A 13,551-nucleotide genomic window follows, 5' to 3' on the forward strand; every position below is an offset into this window, starting at 1 on the left:
TTGTATTGGATCACAATATGAATATTACAATAGGGTGAAGGTTTTTAATACATTAAATGGCCAGATCTTCTTTTCTGGGTCATGATCAACGTCCATTATGGTCCTCCAATCAGCATTGAGACCTTTAAAATACCCCAGGGATGTTCAAGAATGCTTTCCTTAATTAGCATTAAAAGTGGTATGTTTGAGTCTCCACCCTTGGATGATTTATGGATTGAAGGTGACGTAGGACGACTATGGGATGGACGATTCAGGGCGGATGACGAGGCTATGGGTAGGAATGGGTAAGGGATAAAACAATCCACAGAAATCACGGTCGATTCTCGGACTTAAAACCGATGAAATCTGGTGGTGCAGCTCCGACCCTTATCGAGGGCGGGAGTACTGTCTTCCCCCACCGCGACGATGCCTAAGCACCGAAATCAATACCTCGAATTCACGTCGCGAAGAAACACTCGAGAAAAGGAGAGAAGAAGAGGAAATCCAAGTCTAATTCTGACGGCGGTGGAAACTTCCCGAGAAAATATTGAGCGGAGAACACGTCGACACCACAGGGTTCAGGTATACCTCAGCACCGTAGTGCGTGTAGAGGCTGCAGGTAATTCTGCTCGTGGCGACGAAGGCGGCGTGATACTGGAACGGGCGCTCCGGGCGTTGTCCGGCCCTGGTTGACGTTATGAAGCGGGGACGCCGGGTCGGGCGCGACGAACTCCCGCGCGCGCGAAGCGCGCGAAGGGTGCGCGGAGCGCACGGAGCAGCACGGAGCAGCGCGCGCGGGCGCGGAGCGCGCGGAGCGCGGAGGCGCGCAGCGCCGGAGTGCGGAGCGCGCGGAGCGTCTGCACGCGCGCGGAGTGCGCGGAGTGCGGCGGAGCCCACCAGCCTGGGCGCTTGAGGCGCCGCTGACGGCGCGCAGCGCCGCGCGACCGCGGCGTCTTGAGCGCACGCGGCGCAGCGGATGGCACGCGGTGGCGTGCGGTCGCGGCGTGTGACCGCGCGGCTGCGCGCGGCGGTGATGACGACGGCGGCGGCAGCGGCGGCGGTGGCGGCGGCGGCGACGACGGTGATGACGACGACGACGGCGACGACGGGGAAGGTTAGGGCAAGATGAGGGGTAGGGCAATCCTCCAAGAAGAGTTAGAAAGAAAACTCAATTCTTGAATTATGATTGCCTAATGAGTTCTTGAAACAAATGACCTTATATAGGCCTTGGAGGAAAGAGAAAATAACTAGAAAATAAGACACGCAAGGGAAAACGTGCATCACGTCACGCTAAAGGGCAGTTGTGGATCTGCCTTTGGCGTCGTGTCATGACGCGCGTGGAGACGTGCGCGGGTGGTGACGTGGCGGACGACGGTTGTGGCGTGTTGACTTCTTCGTTGACTCCTGTTGACCGAGGTGGGTTGACTTCTGTTGACTTCATCTTTGGATCCGTAACGTCTGTGTTGACCCCGACTGCCTGCGGTGACGTGTCCCGGGCTGATGCATTGGCGTCCTCGCCATCAGAAGGGCTGGATCTTCTTCTCTGGCTTGGATCCACTTCCAAGGGTCTCCTCCAATCAGCATACATGCACCTTAAATGTTCATAAATAGGCATGACTGGACGTTCCCCTTGCCCTCCTTTCTTTGGCCCAAGATGCCTCTCATAGTGGGCTCAATGGAGCTTCCTTAGTGGGCCTTTAGACTAGAGCCAGCTGTCTTGATTTGGGCCTCCTTTCTTGGCCCCGGGTTGTGGCTGGGCCTCCTCCTTTGGGCCAACTAGCTTCTACTTCATTTAATTATCCCATTTAGTTATGAAAGTTTCACCAAATTCCTGCATCTTCCACATAAACTAAGAAGAGAGTGGCATTCATTCCACTTAACTCATTGAATTAAGTAGGGTTAGTCCCACAATTGACAATAGTTAATTCAAAATTAGAAAAGGTGATTTTATTCATGATTTTTCACAACTTAACATAAATTTTTGATAGTATATGCAGATAAAGATAAAGAAGTAGATAAATTAGCTAGAAATGCACATATTTATTACAATCATTTTGGATTTATCAAATTGCAATTTTAATTTACCTAAAACAACATAAGTTTGATAAAATTTAAAAACCTGCTTCAATTTATAATGGGAACGAGGTCATTTTCATATGGACTGGCCTTTCGAGGTGCATTTAATAATTGGCTTGTATTTAATGAGCAGTGACAAAGGTACTAAAGATAGTCAAGGTGAGATGGGAAGTTACCATTTAATAAATCCACATATAAGTGTTTAGAAAATCCATATGTTACCTGCATGTATTAGTGTTAAGGATTCAATTTATTGAATAATGTATGTTGAAAATTCATCATATTAATAACAGAATTTAGAAAAATTGTTCAATAATAATAACATGTCATCTCCTAGTTGTAATCCTATCACACACATTGATCCAAAAAAAATAAATAATATCCTTTTATATATGAATCATATTGAAACTATCTAAATTATGTTGAATAATTAAATAGTGTATTAATATCACCTTGTTGATTTGGTGTTTTCTAATAACCTGAATTATATTCATGAAAACAAAAAAAATTATAGAAGATCTTAAAAATATTGAAAAGGGCAGAGCTTCTCTCTCCTTAAAAAATGGCCTACGATCGAGCCCATTTTAGTTTTATTGGATTCAGAAGGCTTGAATCTATAGGAATCGAGTCCAAAATCGAATAAAACTGAGCAGTATAGTTCAAAATTGAGGGATTTAAAGTTTGAAGATGAGTTTTTCCGAATCAAAATTTAATTCGCAAAATTATTCGATTCCGAAGGCCTATCAGTCATATCGGGGCTTGGATTGTTCATCTGGAGGAGCTTAATCGATTTTATTAGTTTCCCCCTCTCATTTCAATTTTATCTCTTTAAATTTCATATCCTAAGATCTACATTTCCGTCAAAATTCCGCAGCCCACAATCCATGTTGGCCATTGAATCAGCTCTACTTTCCAAACAGGCACCTGACATGTCGAACACATCGGCGTCCCTAAGCAACATTCGTCTTGACATGGATGTATCCAACGCCTGCTTTCCCGATGTGTCGCACACCTCAGGCAAACAGACAACGTCCACGCTAGCTCAAGGATCCATTCAGGTTGTCAACCACGACAGCCTGGATGGATCCTATGGACATCAACTAAAAAATTCAAAAAAATAGAGAACAGAAAAGACAAGAAACCTACTTTCCCTTCACGCACTACGGTTCTGAGGTATGCCTGAACTCTTTGGTGTCGAAGTGTTCTCCGTCCAGTATTCCTCGAGAAGTCTCCACCTCCATCAGATTTGTTTTGATTTTGTTTTTCCTACAATTTCCTTTCAAGAGTTTCTATCGTGACGTGAATTCGGGTATTGATTTTGGTGCTTCGGCATTGTCGCGGTGGGTGAAGACAGTACTCTCGCCCTCGATGAAGATCAGAGCTGCACCACCAGTATTTCATCAATTTTAAACTCCGAATTCGATCGTGTGGATTTCTGTGCTCTGTTTCATCCCTCCCTCACCCAATCCATCCTTTGTCTTCCATCCATCCTTATCATTTTCTCCGTTTCTCCAGTCGTCCATTTCCTAGTCGTCCTACATCAAATTGGTATCAGAGCCTAACCTGTGTCCGCCCTGTCGTTTCCGCCATCATAGGAGTTGTTATTGCATTAGTCCCATTGCATGCATTTGCGTTCAGGCAAATGCGTCTTCGCTCCAATGACAGACCAATCCCAAGATGGTCGTGATGTGTCCGTCCCTGTCCATGAGTTGTCTTCGTCCGTCCCACCGATCTCCTCTTGAGGCGACATCGATCGTGTGTTAGACACTATTTAGAATGGTTTTCGTGACATGAATACATGAATTACCAACATGGACAACTGTCTAACCAGTTCAATCGATGCAGTTAGTGAACAGACGTACCAACTCGAGAACAGAGGCCTTGACCGACATCGCTGTGATCGCGAAGATCATTATCCACCTGATCCTAGATCTCAATATCGTGATAGGAATCATCGTGACCTTGATGATCCTATACAACCCAAGGATAGATCCGGAAGCTGAAATCAGAGTCGTCCCAAACGAGACGATCTGATTCCTCTAGAGATTTGCACTCCGGTACGTTATAGGAATCGTCGAGACGATTACTATCCGCATGAGCCTAGGACCCCAGGTCAGGATAGGAATCGTCCCCCACGGAACAATCCCTATCCACCTATGGATAGAGCCCCGGTGCTTGATGGAAATCATCTACCACGAGACGATTACCATCCACCGGAGGGGAGGATCCTAGAGCGCGATAGGAATCATCCCCCACGGAATGATCCTTATCCGCCTGATGATAGACATCGTGGATGGAACGGGAATCGTCTGGACACGAACGATCCTTTTCCACCCGATGATGTGGTTCCCCTCGCGATCACCGCCGTGCAGATCATGACAACCAGTGGCAGAAAATTCAGCGTAGCGTCAAAGTCGATGTTCCATACTACGAGGGATCTAGGGATCCTAAAGAGTATCTTGATTGGGAATACAAGTTGAATAGTTATTTTCAGTGGTACAATATGCTAGGGTGGCAGAAAGTCCAATACGCCGAGATGAGATTAGGGGGACAAGCGAAAATCTTTTGGGAGAATCTTGAATTTTTTATTTATAACCGTCGTGAGGCACCCATAGATACTTGGCCCCAAATGAAGGACACAAACTGCGTGAGAAATATGTCCCACTTGCTTATTTAGATAACCTTCTTGACCAATGGCACAAATTACAACAGGGTAGACGCCCGTCTCCGAGTATATCACTCAATTTGAGGAATTCTATATGAGGTATTGAGTTGAAGAAAACCCTCGAGTCGTTATTTCTCATTTTAGGACTGGTCTTAACCCTTATTTGGAGACGGAATTGCTTGTCCGTAAGGCCACGACTCTCGAGCAGGTCTATCAGATTGTAGAGGACCTAGAACTTTGTCAGAACTTATACCATACTCCCATGTACAATCGCCCTGCTCTTACCGATCGGTCGCACTTATCCAATCCCTCTCATCCCAACCGTACAATCCAATGCACTCCTCCGTTAGCTCTTCCGGCACCGCCCATTCTCACTCCCACTCGCACTACCACCGAGCACCGCCCTTCAGCTCCGACTCCATCCTCTACTATGCCAAATATCATACATCACCTTCCCTCGAGTCCACCGCTAGAGCCCCTCCTCAACCCAATCCTGCACATATCGATCCCTCCGGCTTGACCTGTTTTAAATGCTAGGGTCGTGGTCATAGAGCTTCCCAATGTCCATCACGAGCCCTACATATAGGTCAAGAGTCCTCCGATAACACCCCTATCATAGATGATCAGCCTATCGGCGAGGAAGAATATAGAATAGATAGCTATGTCGAAGATGAATTCGTGCAGGAGCAAGAGTTAGTGGGCTTCATTGGTATCATCGATTGCCCACCAAACCTTCCTCGTCGGGATCTATCTACATCTGTTAGGGGAGTTGTCCGATGTACCCTTACTCAGCCTTCGACCAATAATTTCGCTTTGAGGACGTCCATATTCTATACATATTTCAAGATTCGTGACAAGATGTGTAAAATGATTGTAGACAGCGTCAGTTGTATAAACGCCGTATCTGATGTCATGACGTCATGTTTGGGATTACCTCTAATCGAACATCCTAATCCGTATTATGTCTCCTGGATTTATGCTACCTCGATTCCCGTAAAGAACCAATGCCGTCTTCCTTTGAAGGTTCAATCTTACGAGGAAGACGTATTGTGCGATGTGCTACCCATGAAGGTGGGCATGTAAGTGTAAGTGTAAGAGATGTGTTTCAGGACAACACATTGAGGTGCCTTTCCTAAATAGAAGAGTAGATAGGATGGTGGTGGTGTGCTCTTTTTCTTTTCGGATGTGAAGAAAGAGCCATGGGTGTGAAGAAGGGGTGATAGATCCTCCATTCTTTTCTTTCTCTCTCTCTTTTTTTTTTTTTGGAAGCTTTGGAGGAGCGTTGGGTGTGCGGATGGGCGTTAATGGACCAAAGAAAGTGAAATTCTATGTCATGGATATTACACTCTTCTAAGGGAGAGTTCGGGCAAGGGAATCCCTCCGCGCCAAGTAAACAGCATTCCTACACTACTTCATTGGTGGAATCTCTCCCCTTCAAACCAGTAGTTACTCGATCCCCCCTCACTCGTATCTGAGATACCGTCCCAAGAGATTGAACTCCGCAACCCTTTAAGATCATTGTTTTCTTCACTCGGGGTGCCCTCAATTTCTGCAATTAATGATTTCTACATCCTCACTCCAAGGTTTGATGGTGACAGAAATATCTAAGGTTGGTTGGTAAATTTGGTGTTCATTTCAGATCATATACCCCCCACGTTTGATGCGCTATAAGGACATACACATGTTTGAATAATGCCTACCCCCCACCTCAAGATGATGCATGGTCCTCTATGCATGAGAACTTAAAAACATACCTTGAGCGATTGTCATCAAAATGGATGTGACATTGGGGTGATTTTTCCAGTAACCTCCTTTTAGGGGCATCCTCCTTAACTTCATCTTCTTTATCGAAAGAGCGCAAGGTCGAGTTCCTAAAGCATCACTCAAGAAATGAAAAGCACAGAAATTGCACAAAACAGTAGCAAAAATCATAAAAGGAAAAAGGGAATGTCGTCACCATCAAACCTTTGGATTAGGTAGCCCGGTCGGTGGTAACCACATCTTTATGACCCATTTCTTTGAGATTCAACGAGATCGCTGGTGAGAGTGTTTCGCCCTCCACAAAGGGCTTGAGCATTTGGCCATTTACTTTCATTTTTTGTCCTGTCTTGGTATTAGATATTATGACAGCACCACAATCAAAATTTTCATCAATAGTAAATGGCCCATCCCACCTAGATTTAAATTTACCGGGCAAAAGTTTAAGCCGCGAATTGTAAAGCCACACTTTTTGAGTTACATAGAATTCTCTTCGCCGTAAATTTTGATCATGAAATGCTTTCATTTTTTATTTATAGATTTTAGAATTCTCATAGGCCTCATTCCTTATTTCCTGTAGCTCATGCAAATCAAGAATTCTTTTGTCCGCGGCTTGGGTGAGTGACATATTCAACTTCCTAATGGCCCAATATGCCCGATGTTCTAATTCTACAGGAAGATGACATGCTTTCCCAAATACCACTCTATAAGGTGACATTCCGAGTGGGGTTTTGTATGCTGTCCTATAAGCCCAAAGAGCATCATATATCTTCCTGGACCAGTCCTTTCCATCAAGCTTACAAATTTTCTGAAGTACTTTCTTGATTTCCCTATTGCAATTTTCAACTTGTCCATTTGCTTGTGGATGATACAGGGTTGTCACTCTATGTTGAACTCCATATCTTTTCAATAAACTCCTAAAATGGGAGTTATTAAAGTGAGATCCTCCATCACTAATTATGGCTCTAGGACATCCATACCTTGAGAATACGTTTTGTTCAATGAATTTTAGGACTACCTTTCCCTCACTAGTTCTCGTGGGTATCACCTCAACCCAACGTGATACGTAATCAACTGCCATCACTATGTACTCATACCCATTTGAGTTTGGAAATGGTCCCATGAAATCTATGTCCCAAAGATAAAAAATTTCGACTTCTAAAATTGGTTTTAGGGGCATGTTATATTTCTTATCTAGATTTATGGCTGCTTGACAAGTTAAGCATTTAAAGTAAAAATCATGTGAATCTCTAAATACACTTGGCCAATAGAATCCAGACTGAAGGATTTTAGATGTAGTGATCCTTGAAGAGTAATGATCTCCATAAGATGATGAATGACATCGTTGTAAGATTCTAATCTGCTCATCCTCTAGAACACATCTCCTCAAAACTTGATCAACTCCTAGGTAGAATAATTCCGGTTCTTCCCAATAGTAGTGTGGTAGGGTTTTGAAGAATCTTTTCCTTTCAATATAGTCCCAATCAGTCGGTGTTTTTCCCGTGACGAGGTAGTTAACTATGTGTGCGTACCAAGGTGTAGGTCTGACTTCGACTTCTAGTATGTGTTCATCTGCAAAGGAGTCTCTAATGGGTATGGAGACTAGATTTTCTACATTTAACCTCGATAGATGGTCAGCAACTACGTTCTCACTCCCTCTCTTATCCTTAATCTCAATATCAAATTCCTGCAACAGTAGAATCCACCTAATTAACCGAGGCTTAGCCTCCTTCTTTTTCAAGAGATATTTTAATGCTGCATGATCAGAATAAATAACTATTTTACTTCCTAATAAGTAAGACCTAAACTTTTCCAGAGAAAAAACTATAGCTAGTAATTCCTTTTCAGTGGTTGAGTAGTGTACCTGAGCATCCATTAACGTCTTACTAGCATAATAGATGACCACCGGCTTCTTGTCGATTCTTTGTCCTAATACCGCTCCCACAGCAAAATCAGATGCATCGCACATCAACTTGAAAGGTTCACTCCAGTTTGGTGCCTGCAAAATTGGAGCTTGTAAGAGAGCATCCTTAATAAGATTGAAAGCTCTTTTAGCGTCCTCATTAAAAACAAAATCAACATCTTTAGATAGGCGATTCGTTAGTGGTTTAGAAATCTTTGCAAAGTCTTTGATGAATCTTCTATAGAAGCCTATGTGGCCGAGAAATCCTCTAAGTGTCTTTAAATTGGTGGGTAGAGGTAGATGCTTGATCACTTCGATTTTTGCCTTGTCTACCTCCAGCCCATGTTGACTCACCCGATGCCCCAATACTATTCCTTCCTGCACCATAAAATGTGATTTATCCCAACGTAGCACGAGATTATTTGCAATACAGATTTTCAAAATTTTTATCAATTTTTCAAGACAATCTTCAAAAGTAGAACTGAAAATTGAAAAGTCGTCCATGAAGATCTCTAATCCATCTCCCAATAAGTCAGCAAATAGTGTGTTCATGCATCTTTGGAAAGTAGCTGGAGCATTACAAAGTCCGAAAGGCATCCTTCGAAATGCAAACGTGCCAACAAGGCAGGTAAAGGTGGTTTTTTCTTGATCATCATGATGAATGTTAATTTGATTATACCCTGAATAACCATCAAGAAAGCAAAAATATCTTTTACCAGCCAATTTTTCTAAAATCTGATCAATGAATGGCAAGGGATAGTGATCTTTCTTAGTGACTAGGTTTAGCTTTCGATAATCTATGCATACTCTCCAACTCGTTGCTAACCTAGTTTGTACCTCTACTCCCTCATTGTTCTTTTCCACTGTTATTCCTGTCTTCTTTGGAACCATATGGACTGGACTCACCCAAGTGCTATCAGAGATGGCATAGATGATATCTCCCTTGAGCCATTTGAGGATCTCATTTTTTAACACTTCTAGCATATGTGGATTAAGGCGTCTTTGGCTTTCCCTAGATGGTTTAGATCCCTCTTCCGTGAATATCCTATGCTCACATACCTTAGAGGGAACTCCTTTAATGTCATCAAAGCTCCATCCTATTGCTGCCTTGTGTTATTGTAACACACCGATTAAAACTTTCTCTTGCTTAGGGGTCAGACTTGATGAGATAATAATAGGTAGGGTCTCCTTAGGTCCCAAGAAGACGTATTTTAATGAAGAGGGTAGGGTTTTCAATTCTATATCTGGAAGTAGAAGTGGATCAGCGGGCTCTTCTAATCGTTCCGTTTGGTCAACTCCGCAAATTTCAAAAAAGTTTCCTCTTATATCAAGATTCTCCTCCCCAAGATCCAATGTTCCTACATCTTCATGGCTAGAACTCGGGTATTTCATTAACCTGGAGATGTTAAGCTTCACACTCTCATCTCCTACTCTAAGAACCACTAAACCCTCCTCCCAGTCAGTCACAGCTCGAGCTGTGGCTAGAAATGGTCTCCCTATAATGATAGGGGCTCTATTTATACTATCTGGTACTCTCATTTCTGCTACAATGAAGTCGACTAGAAAAATGCACTGCTCTACCTTAACCATGACATCTTCTAGTATTCCCACAGATCGCTTGATGGATCCATCTGCTAACTGGAGTTCTAGGAATATTGGTTCTAATTCCCCAAATTGAAATTTATCATAGAGTGCTTTAGGTAAGAGATTCACACTTGCACCCGAGTCTAGCAAAGATCTTGAAAATTTCATCCCACCAATATCGCATGTAATCAAGGGTGCTCCTGGATCTTTTTTCTTTTCTGGAATCTCATTTAAAAGAATTCAGCTAACACTCTCTGATAACTTGATTCGGGTTGCCTTCCTATGTGGGGTACATAATTCTTTCACATACTTAGAGAAGGAAGGGATGTATCTAATGGCTTCTTCTAAGGGAATGTTTATTGTGGTCTCCTTGAGTGCGTCGATCAATTTGTTGTTTTAAGGTTTTAGTTTTGAGGATTTCAAGGCATCAGGAAATGGTATAGGTGGCTGGTAGTCCTCCAACTTTGGTTCTCTACCCTCGGTGTCTCGTTCCATTGGTATGCCATTTTCCTCTAACTCCTCTATTTTTTGTCCGAATGTTCTAGTTCACTTTCCTTCACATAAGGGTCAACTAATTGTTTCCCATTCATCAACCTTGCTATGGCATGAATTTCCTCATTTTTCCTTTCTAATAATGATTCATCGTTTGAGTTAAGAAAAGCTATATTACGAGGATTTATTTCAGGTTGAGTTGGGTACCGACCTTTAGTGGTGGCCATCTTATTTCCATTACCTTTCATGTTGTCATTAGAGGAGTTGGGCTGGTTCATCTTGTCTAGTTCTAGCTTCTCCACCTTCTTCGCCATCATGTTCATCTGTTCGTTCATGCTCTGCATGTTCCGTGTCAACTGCTCCATCATCCCCTGCATCACCTGCAAAGAAGAGTTTCCCATGTCATTTGGAAGTCGAGGTTGTTGATTATAAGGTTGGTAAAAGGATTTTTGTGGATAAGGAGGTCCCGAATCCTTGCTGAAATTTGGGTTCCCTCTTCCATTCCAAGCGTTGTAAGGAGGTGCCTGATTCAACGCATTCACCTCTTCCTCCTTCCCCACGCATTCGCCGTCGGCATGACTCTTGCTGAAACATAAAGAACATGGTATCTCTTGCACTTTGGCAACATTAGCATTAGTCACCATTTTTTTCATCATTTCAGCTATTTTTTCTAGGCTCGCCTCTACACCTCCTAACCTTTTACTGGTCACATCTCGTTCAAAGGCTGCCTCCATGCCTTTTACATCTAGGATTCCCCCTCTCTTTGGTTCTGCATTTCTCCCATGATGGTTCAAACTCAACCTATGACTGTAATTTTCGGCTAATTTTTCAAATAATTCTTCTAGTTCATCGTCAAATTTATCCATCATGGTTCCACCACACACAACATCGACTCTATTCCTCGAATTCTCAGTCAGCCCTTCATAGAATATATGCATCAATTGCCAATTATCAAATCCATGATTAGGGCACTATCTGATCAAATCCCTAAATCTTTCCCATGCTTCGCAAAATGATTCATCCCCTTGCTTAAAACTTTGAATAGCTTGCCTAAATATTTTAGTTTTTCCAGATGAATAAAACTTCCTCAGAAAGCACTCTTCTCTAGCATCCCAATTTTCAAATCTCATACCCAAATTCCTGAACCACTCTTTGGCTCTATCTTTCAAAGTTTGGGGGAACATCTTCATCTTAAGATTTCATTCGGAACACCTGGTATGTGATATAACTGACATTTACTTATCAATTCCTCAATATACGTGTAAGGATTCTCAGAAGGTAATCCATGGATATTAGGCAAGGAATTGATGAAAGCTGTGTCAATTTTAAAGTTCACGGTGTCTCCTATAGGACCTATTTCAGTATATGACCTGCTTTTAATCGGGGTATAATGCTCACCCATTCTCATTCTAGGATTCTCTTGATTACGATTCTGATCTTCTTCTCTATTCCTCTGATTCATGTTTTTGATCCGTTTCTAAAAAGATCTCCTCCCCTTCGACAATTTGGTAAGCCCTTCCCACATATTCTTATTCCACTAAATCAGGTTTTCTAGATCTACGTCCGTTCATAAACTATAGGAGAGGCTACTAAGTGATTTAATGCTTAATAAAATTAAACCAATTAATTATTTGACATATTTCAAATATATCAGAGACTCAAGATTAAATATTTGGACGAAAATGAACTACTAACCTCGATATCGCTTGCTCCCCGGCAACGGCGCCAATTGATGAACTCGATTTAAGGTGGTAACGATCGTTGGCGAGAACCAAGTTTCATAGAATAAGTTTAATTTTTTCTCACTTAGCATAGGAATTAAGCAAGGGTCGAACCTCAGGGAGCTTGGGTATGAGGTTAGATTGTTTGCAAGATGGGAAAGGGTGGAGATACGTATAGTGTTAGAGAGGTGATTTAGGAAGAAAACTGAGAGGAAATGACTGAAATGAGAGTGAAGTAGATTCTGGAGCAGACTATTAATATAGATATAGCTATAGTAATGATCAACGAAGATGGTTTTGGGTGATTTGAGGAATTAAAACAAACACTATAAGGAAAGAATGTGGAAAAGAAAGGAGTGGAGCGATTAAGATTTTTCTATGAAAAGACACTACTAATTCCACTACAAAATAGGTTTAACACTTCTGAATATCCATGGAAGGCTTACAAGTAGGGAAAACGTCCAAACCAACACACACAAACCCGTTGTTGATGTCTGTCCTCGACCAGGTGATGCAAGGCCTGCTACGACGGTGCTCCTCCACTCGAATGCACTCCCACAACACTCTTGAGCATCAAACAATGCTAGGAGTGGGCCTTGACCTCGCCCTGGTTCCTTCTGGTAGCCTGGTGCTAAGAGGAGAACAAAAATCACAAAGAGAGAGAAAGAAAATAGTATTTGTAGGGGTTTTAGGGTTTAAAGGGTAGTTTGGTCAATTTCATATTTATAAATTATATGGAACTCAAACTCATGCCAAACTTATACCAATTTCTAGATATGATCATTAGGAAGTTGCATTTAAAATTTCAGTTCAAAAGGATATGTATATCACAAGAATTGAGGGGTCAAATGGTAGGTTTCCGCGGCATTAATTTTCGCCCTCTTTATATGGAAATTTACACAAAACCCCCTGTTCACTAAACTCACTGTAACTTTCTCATTTTAACTCCGTTTGACCTCAATTTTTTTTCATTGGATCAATATTTTAATCTTTTATCTGTTTAAATCATAAAAGACAACTTTGAAATCCTTGATAAATTTAGGTCTTTCTTATATTTTGTCCAACCCTATCCTTGAGACTTACTTATTGTTTCCACTACCTTTAACGAACGAAACCTGACCAGTATGACTACCTAAAGTCATGGATCACCTAGATATGAAGGGATGATCCGTAACTACTCGCAAACCTGATTTGATGGTGCCCTTTATCCTTGCATTCGTCCACGTGTCATTTCCTGTCCCCTAGCATTCCAATACTCATGAAAGCGTGAGATGGCAACACTTAACCTCAAGGGTGTCAAGTGGGGTTAGTCTCGTAGAATAAGCACATAATCACATAAATTGATGCATTTTAGGGATAGGGTGCAAATTAAC

General features: G+C 42.3%; 1 non-coding gene and 1 pseudogene across 1 annotated transcript; one reads left to right on the plus strand and one right to left on the minus strand.

Moving 5' to 3' along the window:
* Positions 1-6,564: 6,564 nt before the first annotated feature.
* On the minus strand, positions 6,565-11,191 carry LOC144703413 (uncharacterized; annotated as a pseudogene).
* A 220-nt stretch (positions 11,192-11,411) lies between these two features.
* Positions 11,412-11,515, plus strand: LOC144704017 (small nucleolar RNA R71). Its single transcript, XR_013581710.1, has one exon. It is a non-coding gene; the product is annotated as a small nucleolar RNA R71 (small nucleolar RNA).
* The last annotated feature ends 2,036 nt before the right edge of the window (positions 11,516-13,551 follow it).

Source organism: Wolffia australiana, chromosome 5 (assembly GCF_029677425.1).
Source record: "Wolffia australiana isolate 7733 chromosome 5, ASM2967742v1".
In the NCBI taxonomy this organism is placed as follows: Eukaryota; Viridiplantae; Streptophyta; class Magnoliopsida; order Alismatales; family Araceae; genus Wolffia; species Wolffia australiana.